Consider the following 13348-nt stretch of genomic DNA (forward strand, 5'->3'; position numbering starts at 1 on the left):
AGGCAAAGCAATGCTGCTGTGCAGGAGCAGCCAGCTCCTGCTCGGTTATCGCGCATGTTTTTATTTAACCTGATTATCACACATGGTTACTCGAGTAATAATGACGAATGAATGATGGGACTCGAAGGGTAATCTCAGTTAACCACTTTTTACTAGCAACCTAGTTTGCGGTCTCGTTTGATATGGCTCTGCTTCACAGGTCGAGTACTTTTTCGTAACTCGTGGAACCAAAACTGTTTTGAGGAACCGTCTGGTAAATCAGCTCATCATATCATAGCACATAGAATTGATGAAGAACATATTCATAATAATCTAGCCGTTTTTTATATCCTCCTTCCCTATTTATCTTACTTCTTTCCTGTCTTTCTCCCGATGCCTTCAGCCTCCCTGGTCGTCATTCTTCTTCAATCTCCACGCCTGTGCCTCTGCTGCTCCCTTTGTGACTGCGCAGCAGGGGTAGACGTCGAAAGGGCTCCTGCTGTTGCATTATAGCCGCTGCAGGAGTAGGCGTCGAAAGACTCCCCTGCCGTCACATCTAGGCCCTGTTTGGTTACCCCTCCTAAAAACTTTAGGAGCTAAAATTTGACTAAAGAACCAAACACCTTCTTCTAAAAGCTCCTAAAAACTTTAGGAGGGGCCAAAAACTTTAGGAGCTCCACCCCTCCTAAAAGCTCATAAAGTTCATCCTGGACCTAGGGTACCCCTCTCGACCGCACGCTCCCCCACGCCCCGCACCCACGTCCCGAACGCTGCCCCGCTCCCTCCCTCCTCCACGATGGCGCCCGCCGGATCCTCCGCCCCCACTCCCTCGCGCCGCCGCACGGGCCGGCCGCGGCGCCCCCGCTCCTCGACGCCGGCACCATGATGTCCGCCTTGGAGAGGCCGAGCGCCGGGCCGATGAGGAAGGCGAGCACGACGCTCGGCACCGGCTCCGCTCCAATCTCCACCGCCGCGGCGTGGCAATGTCCGCCGGCGAGGACCACTCTGGGTGGCCGCCAGTCCACCCCCTCCTCTACCGCCTCCGCACGGCCCACCACCATGTCGTCCACCTCCGACGTCCGCCCCAACACTCCGTCCGCCGCATTTGCGCGCCCCACCACCCCGTCCTTCCGCCGGCAGGGCCAGAGGACGAGGCCCTAGTGGGCGAGGCCGGAGGCCGAGGCGCCAGTGGCGGGCACCCGTAGCAGCCACCGTTTGGGCGCAGGGAGGGCGAAGGCACCCATCCGCCCCGTCGCGCCGCGTCCTGCAGTGCAGGTGACCCTCCCCACGGCAGGACCAATACCGGCGACGGCGGCTGCCATCCCTCATGGAGCCGGTGAGGGGGAGGCTTGAGCGAAGAAGCAAGAGGTCAGGGGGAGTGAGGGGGGAGGTGGATCCGGGTAGCGTGAGCGTGGATCTGGCGACGGCGGCGGTGGATCTACGAGGACGTTGTCGGAAGAAGCGGCGGCGGCGGTGGAACGTGTGTGAGTCATGGCTGCGGCATTTGAGGTGGGGAGGAGACTGGAGGGAGAAAGAGTGGCGTGCGGAGCTGAGGGAGAAAGAGAGTAGCGCCAGGGGTAACTGGGGAGGGCATCATGGTCCTTTTGCCACTGCATTTATTACCTTTAGTCAGTTTTAGAAGGTAGAACTAAACACTCTTTTAGGAGGTTTTAGAAGGCTGCCTAAAACTTTTAGGAGCTTGGAACCAAACAGGCCCCTAGTCACTGTAGCAGCATGGCAGCCTGACATGTCTGTGTACAAGGATTAGATGGGTAGAGTTGTATATATAGTTTTCCACTGTAACTCAGTAAAGAGAGCGAGTTTAATTTTGCTATCTCCTCTGTAGAGCTCCGGCCAACGCTGGTGCTGGTGCTGTGTGTGCGCGCTCTGTTCTCCCTCCCTTCTTCTACCTCTAGCCATAGTGTATGGTCGGCAACACTAGTAAGTGGTCGGCTCACCCGTTTCGAAGATCCAGGGGGGCAACAAGTGGTATCAGAGCCGTACAAGCACCGTCGCCGGACTAACCCCTGGCGATGATGGACGGTTTGGAGATGGGGACAGCAGCGGCGCTGCTGTGGCTACCCAGCCACGATAGGAGGTCGTTGTGCGTACAGTGTGGGAGGTCAGCGGCACCAGTTGGCCGACGTTGACTCGCACCAACTATGGTGAGTGGGCGGTGATCATGAAGGTCAAGCTTAGAGCCCGACAGCTCTAGAATGATGTTGACAAGGGCATCAACAATAAAGAAGATGACATATCAGCGTTGGAGGCTATCCTCATTGATGTGCCAGTGGAGTACAGGGAGTCATTGGGGGAGAAGAGCTCTGCTAAGGAGGCGTGGGAGGCCATTGCGGCGATGCGCATCGGTTTCAACCGTGTAAAGAAGGCGAAGGCCCAGCTGCTGAAGCAGGAGTATGCCACCCTCAAGTTCAAGGATGATGAATCGGTGGAGGACTTCTCCCTCTGCCTGTAGACGCTCATCAGCAAGCTAAGGAGCCACGACGTCACCATCGACAAAGAAGAGGCGGTCTCCAAGTACCTCCACTCCATGTCGATGAAGTACATCTAGATCGCTCTTTCCATAGAGACGATGCTGGACTTGTCCACCCTCAGCATTGAGGATGTGATAGGCCATCTGCGGGCTGTGGATGAGCACATGGAGCAGGCCACAATAACGATGGATAGCGACAAGCTCCTACTAACAGAGGAGAAGTGGGCTACCCAAAGGAACTCCGGGGAAGCCTCCTCTAGCCACGATGGCGATGGCAAGCGTCGCGGCAAGGCTTCTTTAGAGAAGAAGAAGAAGAAGGTCGACCCCAACGCCTGCTGGCGCTACGGGAAGACAGGCCATTGGGCAAAGGAGTGCCCAAATCACAAGCAGTAGAAGAAGGCTGAGGCTCATCTGGCGCAAGCTGATGATGATGATGAGGCCACTTTTCTAATGGCGACATTCTATGCACTGCACGACATTGAGGCCAAGGAGAAGGGAGAGGGGATGGCGGTGGAAGGGCACGGCAAGGCTCTGAAGGTTGTCCACCTCGATGAACCACGCGCCCAAGTCCACCTCGGACGTGTGGGCAGCGAACAGGAGCAGCGGTGGTACCTAGACTCCAGCGCTAGCAACCACATGATGGGCTCCAAGGAAGCCTTCTCCGAGCTTGACGGCAACATGACCGGCACGGTGAAGTTCGGTGAAGGCTCAAGGGTGGCGATCCAAGGGCGCGACACCATCATCTTCAGGTGCCAGAATAGTGAGCACCATGCACTAACGGATGTATATTACATCCCACAGCTGCGTTCAATCATCATCAGCATTGGCTAGTTGGATGAGCACGGCAGCGAGGTACTAATCAAGGACAATGTCCTTAGGATCAGGGACCAGGAGTAGCACCTTCTTGCCAAGGTGAAGAGGTCCCAGAACTAGCTGTACCTGCTCGACCTAAAGGTGGAGCAGCCGATGTGCTTGGCAGCATGGCACACCGAGGAGCCATGGCTGTGGCATGCCTGGTTTGGCCATCTCAGCTTCGACGCACTCGGTCGGCTAGAGAAGATGGTCGGAGGGCTGCCCCACATCAAGCACGAAGGTGAATCGTGTGATAGCTACCTGGCCGAAAAGCAGAGGAGGCTATCGTTCCCAAAGGTGACTAAGTATCGCGCGGTGGATGCTCTCGAGCTCATCCACGGTGATCTCTGTGGGCCAATCACGCCAACCACAAACGGTGGTCAGCGGTACTTCCTCCTGCTTGTGGATGATTACAGTCGCTATATGTGGCTGCAACTCCTAACGAGCAAGGATGAGGCGGCGAAGGCGATTAAGAAGTTCAAGGCACGCGCGGAGGCAGAGAATGGCAAGAAGCTGCGCGTGGTGAAGACTAATCGTGGTGGCTAATTCACTTCGGTGGAGTTCATTGCGTACTGCGTAGATCAGGGTGTGGTGCGACACCACACCACGCCGTACTCGCCACAACAGAATGGCATGGTGGAGTGATGGAACCAGATGGTGGTCAGCATGGCTTGATCCATGATGAAGGCTAAGGGCATGCCGGCAAGGTTCTAGGGTGAGGTGGTGACCACGACGGTGTTCTTTCTCAACCGTGCGCCCATCAAGGCCCTGAAGGGTAAGGCGTCGTTCGAAGCTTGATATGGGCGCAAGCTGAGCATGTCATTCCTTTGGACATTCGACTGCATTGGCCATGTCAGCAAGACAAAGCTGGTCCTCACCAAGCTGGAGGATAGGAGCACACCGATGGTGCTCCTAGGCTACGTGGAAGGTACCAAGGCGTACCGGCTCTACGACCCACGCAGAGGCAAGGTGGTTGTCTCGCGCAATGTTGTGTTCAACGAGAAGGCGGCTTAGGATTGGGATCTGGGACAGTCCGGGCATAGAAGAAGTTGGTGGCTTTACCAGCACCTTCATCGTCGAGCACTTGGTCATCCACGGTGGTGGAGACGCTGGAGAGGAGGTGCTGATCACTCTAGTAATAGAGTCGAGCACTCCTAGGGCGGTGTCGAGCGCTCCGGGAGGGGTGTCGAGCACTCCAGAAGTGGTGCCGAGCGGTCCTGCAGTAGTGCCGACCACTCTAGGACGGGTGCCGAACGCTCCCATAGCGGAGCCAAGAGGTCTTGCAGTGGTGGCGACTACTCCAAGACTAGTGCCGAGCACTCCTACAGTGGTGCCTACCACTCCAAGAGCGGTGATGAGCAGTCCAGGAGTAGTGCCCGAGCACTGTAGATGGGGTGCCGAGCACTCTAGCTGCTGTGCTAACTCCGGTAGAACAGGAGACTCCATCGACGCCGATCGAGTACGCCTCACCTTCAAGTGACATCACAGAGTTCATGGATGCTTTCCACGACGGTGAGGAGGTGCGGTTCTGTAGGCTGGACGACATCGTCGGCAGCACAAGGTCCTTAGGCCTGGTAGGTCGGCTGCTCAATGACCCAGAGCTACTTTTTATTAGTGCAAAGGAACCACCCACGTTCACGCTGGGCGACCGCGATGCAAATTAGCGACGGGCGATGCTGGAGGAGATGAAGGCGATCAAGGAAAATGAGACATGGGAGCTCATCGATCCACCTCCAGGATGCCATCCGATCAGCCTAAAGTGGGTGTACAAGGTCAAGCGGGACGAGCGCGGCGCCATTGTCAAGCACAAGGCACGCCTCATCGCCCGAGGCTTTGTCGAGCATCAGGGCATCGACTTTGAGGAAGTCTTTGCACCGGTAGCACGCATGGAGTCTGTCCGACTGCTTCTGACTTTGGCAGCAGCGAAGGACTGGAGCGTCCATCATCTGAACGTAAAATCGGCTTTCCTCAACAGCGAGCTAGCGGAGACGGTCTTCGTCAGACAACCTTTGGGTTTCTCCATCAAGGGAGCGGAGCACAGGGTGCTCCGACTGCACAAGGCGCTCTATGGGCTACGGCAGGCCCCGTGAGCGTGGAACGCCAAGCTTGACTCCGCGCTAGACGAACTTGGTTTCACATGGTGCGCAACCAAGCCTGCGCTCTACACGTGGCGACGGGGGAAGGAGGAGCTCATCGTCGGTGTGTATGTGGACGACTTGATCGTCACCGGCGTGCGTGCGAAGGACATCGATAGCTTCAAGCGTGAGATGGTGGCTCGTTTTTCGAATGAGCGATCTCAGCGCGCTCTCCTACTACCTCGGCATCGAGGTGAGACAGGGGAAGAAGGTGCTCACGCTCGGTCAGAGCGCGTACACCTCGAAGCTGTTGGAGTAGAGCGACATGGCTGAGTGCAAGCCATGCGTGACTCCGATGGAGGAGCGACTGAAGCTAACGAAGGCTAGTACCGCGACGAAGGTAGATGCAACACTCTACCGGAGCATCATCGGCGGTCTGCGCTACCTAGTCCACACGAGGCCGAACATTGCGTTCGCCGTGGGCTATGTCAGCCGCTTCATGGAGGATCCCCGAGAGGATTACTGGGCTGCAGTGAAGTGGCTGCTGCGCTACGTCAAGGGGACAGTGGATCATGGGATCGTCTTCCCCAAGACCGGCGGAAGTAGGCTGCAACTCACTATGTTCAGCGATGCAGATATGGCGGGGGACATCGACGGATGGTGGAGCACCTCTGGCGTGCTCGTCTTTCTTGGGTCAGCTCCAATCTCATGGCTGTCGCTGAAACAGAAGGTGGTGGCACTGTCCACGTGCAAGGCAGAGTATGTGGCGGCGGCCACAGCGGCGTGCCAAGCTGTGTGGCTGTGTCGACTGCTGGGCGAGCTGACCGGTGTGGAAGCTCACCCACCAGCACTGATGGTGGACAACTAGCCCGCCATCACCCTCGCAAAGAATCCGGTTCTCTATGATCGGAGCAAGCACATCGACGTCAAGTTCCACTTCCTCAGGGACTGTGTCGATGGAGGACAGATCGTCATCGAGTTCGTCGAAACTGGTCGGCAACTCGCGGATGTCATCACCAAGCCGCTCGGCCATCTTCGGCTCACGGAGCTGAAGAAGATGATTGGCATAGAGGGGGTTCTAGGGTTAGCAGCAGGATTAGAGAAAGCATTGTTAAGTAATCTGCTGCTCCTCTATGTGAACGCGCAGCAGGGGGCAGACGCCGAAAGGGCGCCCTGCTGTTGCACTGTAGCCGCTGCAGGGGCAGGCGCCGAAAGGCTCCCTTGCTGTCCCATATAGTCACTATAACAACATAGCAGCCTGACATGTCTGTGTAATATGATTATATGGGTAGAGTTGTATATATAGTTTCTCACTGCAACTCAGTAAAGAGAGCGAGTTTAGTTTTGCCATCTCCTCTGTAGAGTTCCGGCCAACGCTGGTGCTTATGTTGTGTGTACGCTATGTTCTCCCCCTCTTTTTCTATCTTTAGCTATAGTGTGTGGTCGACAATGCTGATGAGTGATCGGCTCACCCGTTCCGAAGATCCATAGGGCCAACAGTGCCAGTGTTTGCCCCTGTGGCCGCGCCCGCCCTCTTCGTCACCACTGATATACTACTGCATGCAGCTTAATAATTATATTGGCACGGCAGAGAAGCACCCAAACACATGCAAGGACGTCCTCAACACGCATCATGCATCATGCAGCAGTGAACCCTACTAGTACTGTACTACCTAGCTCAATGCATGCATGCGTCCCCTGATTGACGGCCAGGCTCCGAGAGACAATGAGGACCAGATTCACCCTCCGCTGCAACTAGCTGCATGCAGCGCTGGGTTACTTTACTTCTGACCAGGTCGTTGCAAATAACTAAAGGCCTTCATCTCTAATCTAAGAAATAATTAAAATGATTCAGAGATATATAAGTCCATTTAGACTGTTGGGTGAAATCACTCAGCTATCAGTGAAACGTTGAGAAGACAGTAGTTCCATTCGGGACAAATAATAGCAGTCTCATTCACTTGCCGATACTGTACACTTTAGGAGGTATTATATTTATAGGGGATGGAACCTTCATAATACAATGTATATGGTCCCCCTTTTACCCCTTCGTATATTCGATACTTTATTTAGAAATATGTTGAGAAAGATCTTTTTGATAATGTGATGTAGTCATGTAATTCTGATCTTATGTTGTTACTTGATCCATATACAGTTTTAGGTATATTCATAGTCAAAGGTAAAATTATTTGAGTGTCGTTTGGCTTAGAACAAACCTAATAAGGAAGTAAATGTATCACTTGTGCTAGGCAATGTGTAAATTTTTCATTGTTAAAAAACTATAAATTGTCTCTTATATATAAGTTGTTCTTTTCAATGTATACTAGTAGCTACTAGTTTGTTATCTGAAAATTTAATCACCTAAAATATAGCAACTCCCAACGAGCGAGAACAGGGAAAGAGAGACCGCAAACTGCATTGCTGGTGAATCGCTGAGTCGTTGGTCATCTACCCCAGCAGCAACATTCGAAGTCGGTAATTAAACGAGAGCAAGCAAGCAAGCAGAAGATGAGGCCCGGCGGGCAGGCATTGCCAGTGATCAACTGACCAACCAATGCCTTTGTCTGATGCATACCTCTTCCAGCTACAACTACTGGTACTGTAGTACAGATCTCAACTCCCATCAATCACTAGCTAATGTGATCCGCTCTACTGCCCTGCCATGCGTGCCCTCTCAAGTCTCAAACACACTGTACTCAGCTGGCCATCTGATGCTGGTCCATGCTGCTGCCAAAGCAAAGTTGTTGTCTTCCTATATATAATGGTGAGAGATGCCATATACATGGCTTGGAAATACATATACGAATGAATATAGTCGATGTGCATAGCAGCAACGAAGAACTGACAAACACGACTCTGTAGCTACTAGATATAAGAGTTTGATTGGTTGCTTTGCATTAGGCTTAATTAATCTGCATTAGACCTTACATACGTAGCATAACCCAAGCCAATGCGACGTAAATGTACGTTGTGTCTTCGTGTCTGGTTGTCCTGTATAGGCAAGCCTTGTTTAATAGACTATGTTTCGTTGTTTACATTTTGTTAAATGTACTCACATCCATATTCTAGTGGAGATGTCATGCTTCTAGTAGAGGTATGTCGGGTGAGAATATTTTCTTTCCGTGACTACTATTGGATTGTGCAAATATGCATTGTCCAATAATACGACCAATTGGACTGGCCATTCTGCGGTGCTGAAAGAGGTGAGAGAGTGTTGGAGCATCGATGCCAGCCATTGTGGCTATCGATGCCAAGTTCAATTTTGTTGAGCCGAGGCATGTTCCTTCCTCGGTGCCTGGAAGAGTAAAAAATGATATCCCAACCAGCCATTGGCCCTGGATGATTAAAATATTATATCCCAGGCGGCTGTTGGTTCCAACCGTTGCGTTGCTTCCTAGCCGTTCCTGTTTGCTGCATATATATATATATATATATATATATATATATATATATATATATATATATATATATATACTCACATGAACAAGTTGAACAAACACACACCAAACGTATATCCAAAGCAAAAAGTTCAAAGATGGACAAGTATTTCTCTTCTGGTTTCTCAAATCTTCTCAACTCACACATTAGTCCAGAAGCACCAAATCCAAACACAAAGCAATACCAAAAACTTCCATCAGCAGCAACACTAACCTATGAACTATCCACCCACCAATTTGCATGGTTCCTACCCACAAAATATCAGCAATCCCTTTGGAGGACCACCAAGTTTCCAGCACTTCCCTTTCCCACCAGCAGCATACCATGGAGGTTACCACGGCAATGGTCCAGCATCTCCAATTGGACCGATGGCCTTTCTTTGGACCTAGTGGTGGCAGCAACTCAAGGGGTGATGAGAGCAGCCCCATTGTTTCATCTTCTCCGGCGTCCAGAGCCCCTCCAATGGAGTCAATACCTATTCACATTGAAGAAGACAGTGAGAGCAACACAGATGATGGTGCAAAGCAAGGAGGTCGCAAACTTTGGCGTGGAGAGGAGAACCTTCACCTAGTAAGTGCCTGGCTCAACAATTCAAATGATCCAATCGATGGCAATGGAAAGCCTTGAGATCGCTTTTGCAAGGAAATTGCAGCTAAATATAACAAGCATGCTCCCAAGCAGCAAAGAAGAACAGCAATGCAATGCAAAGAACACTGGCACAAGAACACGCCTATCATTAACAAGTTCAATGGAGTCTACAATGAGGTGAATATAAATGCAAGTGGTCAATCTGCTGATCAGCTAATGGAGGAGATTCGTGCGAAGTGGAAGGGACTTATGAAAAAGAAACGACCGTTCCCATTCAAACATTGGTGGGCGGCAGTGAAGGACCAACCTAAATGGGCTAGAGCTTACCCAGTTCATGAAGTGCAAAAGAGGATTAAGCTGAATTTATCTGGTGCTTACACCTCTTCTTCAGCTCAAGACACAGATGGTGCATATGTTGAATCGCGACGACCATAAGGGAGAGATGCAGCCAAATCTAAGAAGAACAAGAAAGAAAAACAGAAGTGTTCAGAAGGAAGTCTTTTTATAAAGGAAAGCATGCAGAAGTTCAATGAACTGCAACTACAAAAGTCTATGGCTACTGAAAAAATGGCTAAAGCAGCATTAGCTCAAGTTGTAGCTGATGACAAGAATGCTGAAAATAACAAGGAGAAGAACAAGTTAGACAAACTTGCAACATATATAGAGCTATTTAACAAGGATACTTCAGGTTATGAAGAGGATGCCTTACGAAGACATAAACAAGTCTTGGATTACCTAGCTACAGAGCTTTTCTCTTGAGAAGCTCAGTTTGTAACTTTATTATTCACTATGTTGTACAAGTAGCTTATCATGTAGTTTCCCTAATGTGCTTCTAGAAGTAGCTTATCATGTACTTTCCATAACGTATCATGTTCCCTATATATGTATTGTCATATTATGTCAATTTATAATGTATTTAGCACTTTTATTTAAGCACATTGCAGCAGCCAGCAGTACAAATATTTATTTTATAGCTCACGTGTACAATTTATTCCATTGGAATCTAGCCGTTGTAAAAAGCTACAGTTCCAGTTGCAGTGTTAGAATCTAGCTGTTGCAGCACATTTGGATTTCAATTATTTGAATCTAGCCGTTGGAAACTAGCTGTTGTGACCAGCTTTACCCTATAAATAGAAGGTGATGCTCTTAGAACAATTCACACAACAAACCAGTACACACCTCCCAACATACTCTCATCTAGGGGGCGAGGGAATGGCATCAAATCCACATGAGCCTGCTGCAAGTTCTCCTGAAGAACCAACAAACAGGATTAACATCCAGCAGTTCTTTTGGGAGTTCATGAATGATCCAGTGGAAGCTCAGATTGAAGCAAAGTTTCAAGGTCAAATTGAGGCTCAACTAGGAGGTACATCCAATGACCATCGTCAATTTCCTAGAAGGCATATAGAAAGAAATCGTGAAGATGCTAGTGATAGGTTGGTTCCAGACTATTTCTCAGGAAATCCAGTGTACAATGATGTTCGGTTCCGGCGTAGGTACCGTATGAAACGTCACATATTCCTACAAATTGTACATACCTTAAGTACTTGGTCTCCATATTTCTATCAAAGGAACGATGCATTTGGGAAGATGGGCTTTTCACCATTGCACAAATGCACAATTGCTATGCGCTTGTTAGCATATGGTAAACCTGCTGACATGTGGGATGAAAATTTTAGAATAGGTGAAACCACAATTATTGAGTGCATGAAAAAATTCTGTCAAGGTGTGATTGCAAATTTTGGTGAAAAATACCAAAGGAGGCCAACTAGAGAAGATATTCAACGTTTACTTCATATAGGTGAAGCTCGTGGTTTTCCTGGTATGTTGAGAAGTCTAGATTGCATGCATTGGCAATGGAGGAATTGTCCAAAGGCATGGAGGGGGCAGTATACCCGCGGTGACATAAAATATCCTAGTGTCATGCTAGAAGTTGTTGCCCCACATGATCTTTGGATATGGCATGCATTTTTTAGTGTTGCTGGGTCCAACAATGACATCAACGTCCTAAACCGGTCACTTTTGTTCACTGAAGTACTTCAAGGAAGAGCCCCAGAAGTTCATTTCACGGTCAATAGAATTGAGTACAACATGGGGTATTACCTAGCAAATGGCATTTATCCCGAGTGGGCAACATCTATAAAAACAATACCCTTGCCTCAGTGTGAGAAAGACAAATTATATGCAGAGCATCAAGAGGGAGCAAGAAAAGACGTGGAGCGTGCATTTGTTGTTTTGCCGGCTCGCTTTGCTATTATACGCAACCCATCACGTATGTGGCAGATGAACCCGCTTGCTGAAATCATGTATGCATGGATTATATTGCATAACATGATTATGGAGGATGAGAGGGATTCTTTTAGAGTTCGCTATGACGACAACTATGAGAGTGAATATGACCAGCCCAGCTCTTCATCCAAATTGGCTGGATTTGGACACGGGCCTATTCACGGATTTTCAACGCTGCTGGAGGTAGAAGAAGACATTAGGAACCGAGATATGTATCGTCAGCTAAAAGAAGACTTAGTTGAGCATATATGGCAGCGATTTGGACAAAATCAAGCATAGTATATTATGTAGTTTCTGGTTGTAATGTTTATATTATCATGCTCCAATCGATGTAATGTTTGTATTATCATGCTACCATCAGTGTTGTTTACTTAATATCCTATTCCAAACTTCCATTTTAAATCCATCGCAACATACCACTATTATGCTTCGGCACTTCCAATTTGCAATATCATCGAGACTTTTCATCAACAAGAAAGGGATTATTTGGAGGACACACTTGGAGTTGGGCTCAGTTAACTGTGGCTCCCGCTAGAGCATCATCGAGAACTGTCGCGACTGTCGTCGGTCCCCGCGGCGGGGTTTCCACTGCTGGCAGCCATTGCTGTGGGGCTTGCGACGGCCCCTGTCGTGCAGCTGATGTCGGCGCCCGCGACGTGACACGGCGTGGCTGGCGGCGCCCCCTATCGTGCGGCTGATGTCGGCCCCCGCAGCGTGGCTGGTGGCGGCGAATCACGGCGGGCTAGCGTCCGCACCGGCAGCGTGGCATACGTTGACCTAATCGACCATGGTGTGCTATGGATTCGTGATTTGGAGGAAGGCAGGCTTGATTTGGGGATGGAGAGATCGATTCACGCGGTTCTAGAGGGCCGATTTGGGCCCCCGTTCGTTTCGCTGAAAAAACAAGCCGAAACACTATTCTGGCTGATTTATTATGAGAGAAAAATATTGTTCCGGCTGAAAAAAAAACAAACTGAAAAGTATGGATTACAAGACACGCAAGACACGCGAACAGGACCAGAGAGATCGGAGCGGAGATGGAAGAGGAAACGTTTCTTGGGCGTGAAATATCGAGAAGGAAGGGATGGTTCTGTATTTGGGTCCACACACAGAAAGGCATCGGTGCCAACGTTGTGGGGACGGAGGAGTCGAGGTACCGGGTGCCCTATCGCAGGGTTAATTTTTTTTTAGCACCGGTAACGTGATGGGCAGTCTTATGGTGTACTAACTATTGCTTTTGAGCACCGTGCAAGTCTGCATAGATCTATGTAAATAATCAAACACAAGCAAATCATACTGCATAAGTATATGATATATAGACTAATATAAGCAATCAATCATACATGTATATAATAATAAGAAAACATAGGTATATGATATAATATTACTCCGTTGCTACTGCAATGCATGATCGAGCTACACTACTCTAAGCACATCATGTGACTTGTGAGACGAGTAAAGAGCAGGCGTGTACCTAGACAACACAACAATCATGCAAGTACGTACCCATCACGCAGACGCAGCATTGACCCACTTCCGGAGGGCCCACCTGCCAGCTAGTACACTCTAGTGCAAGGACTAGTCGTCCCGGCCCCTACTACACTTACGGACACTGAGACACCTATGCAGCGACGAC

This window comes from Miscanthus floridulus, chromosome 8 (assembly GCF_019320115.1).
Source record: "Miscanthus floridulus cultivar M001 chromosome 8, ASM1932011v1, whole genome shotgun sequence".
NCBI classification, from domain to species: Eukaryota; Viridiplantae; Streptophyta; class Magnoliopsida; order Poales; family Poaceae; genus Miscanthus; species Miscanthus floridulus.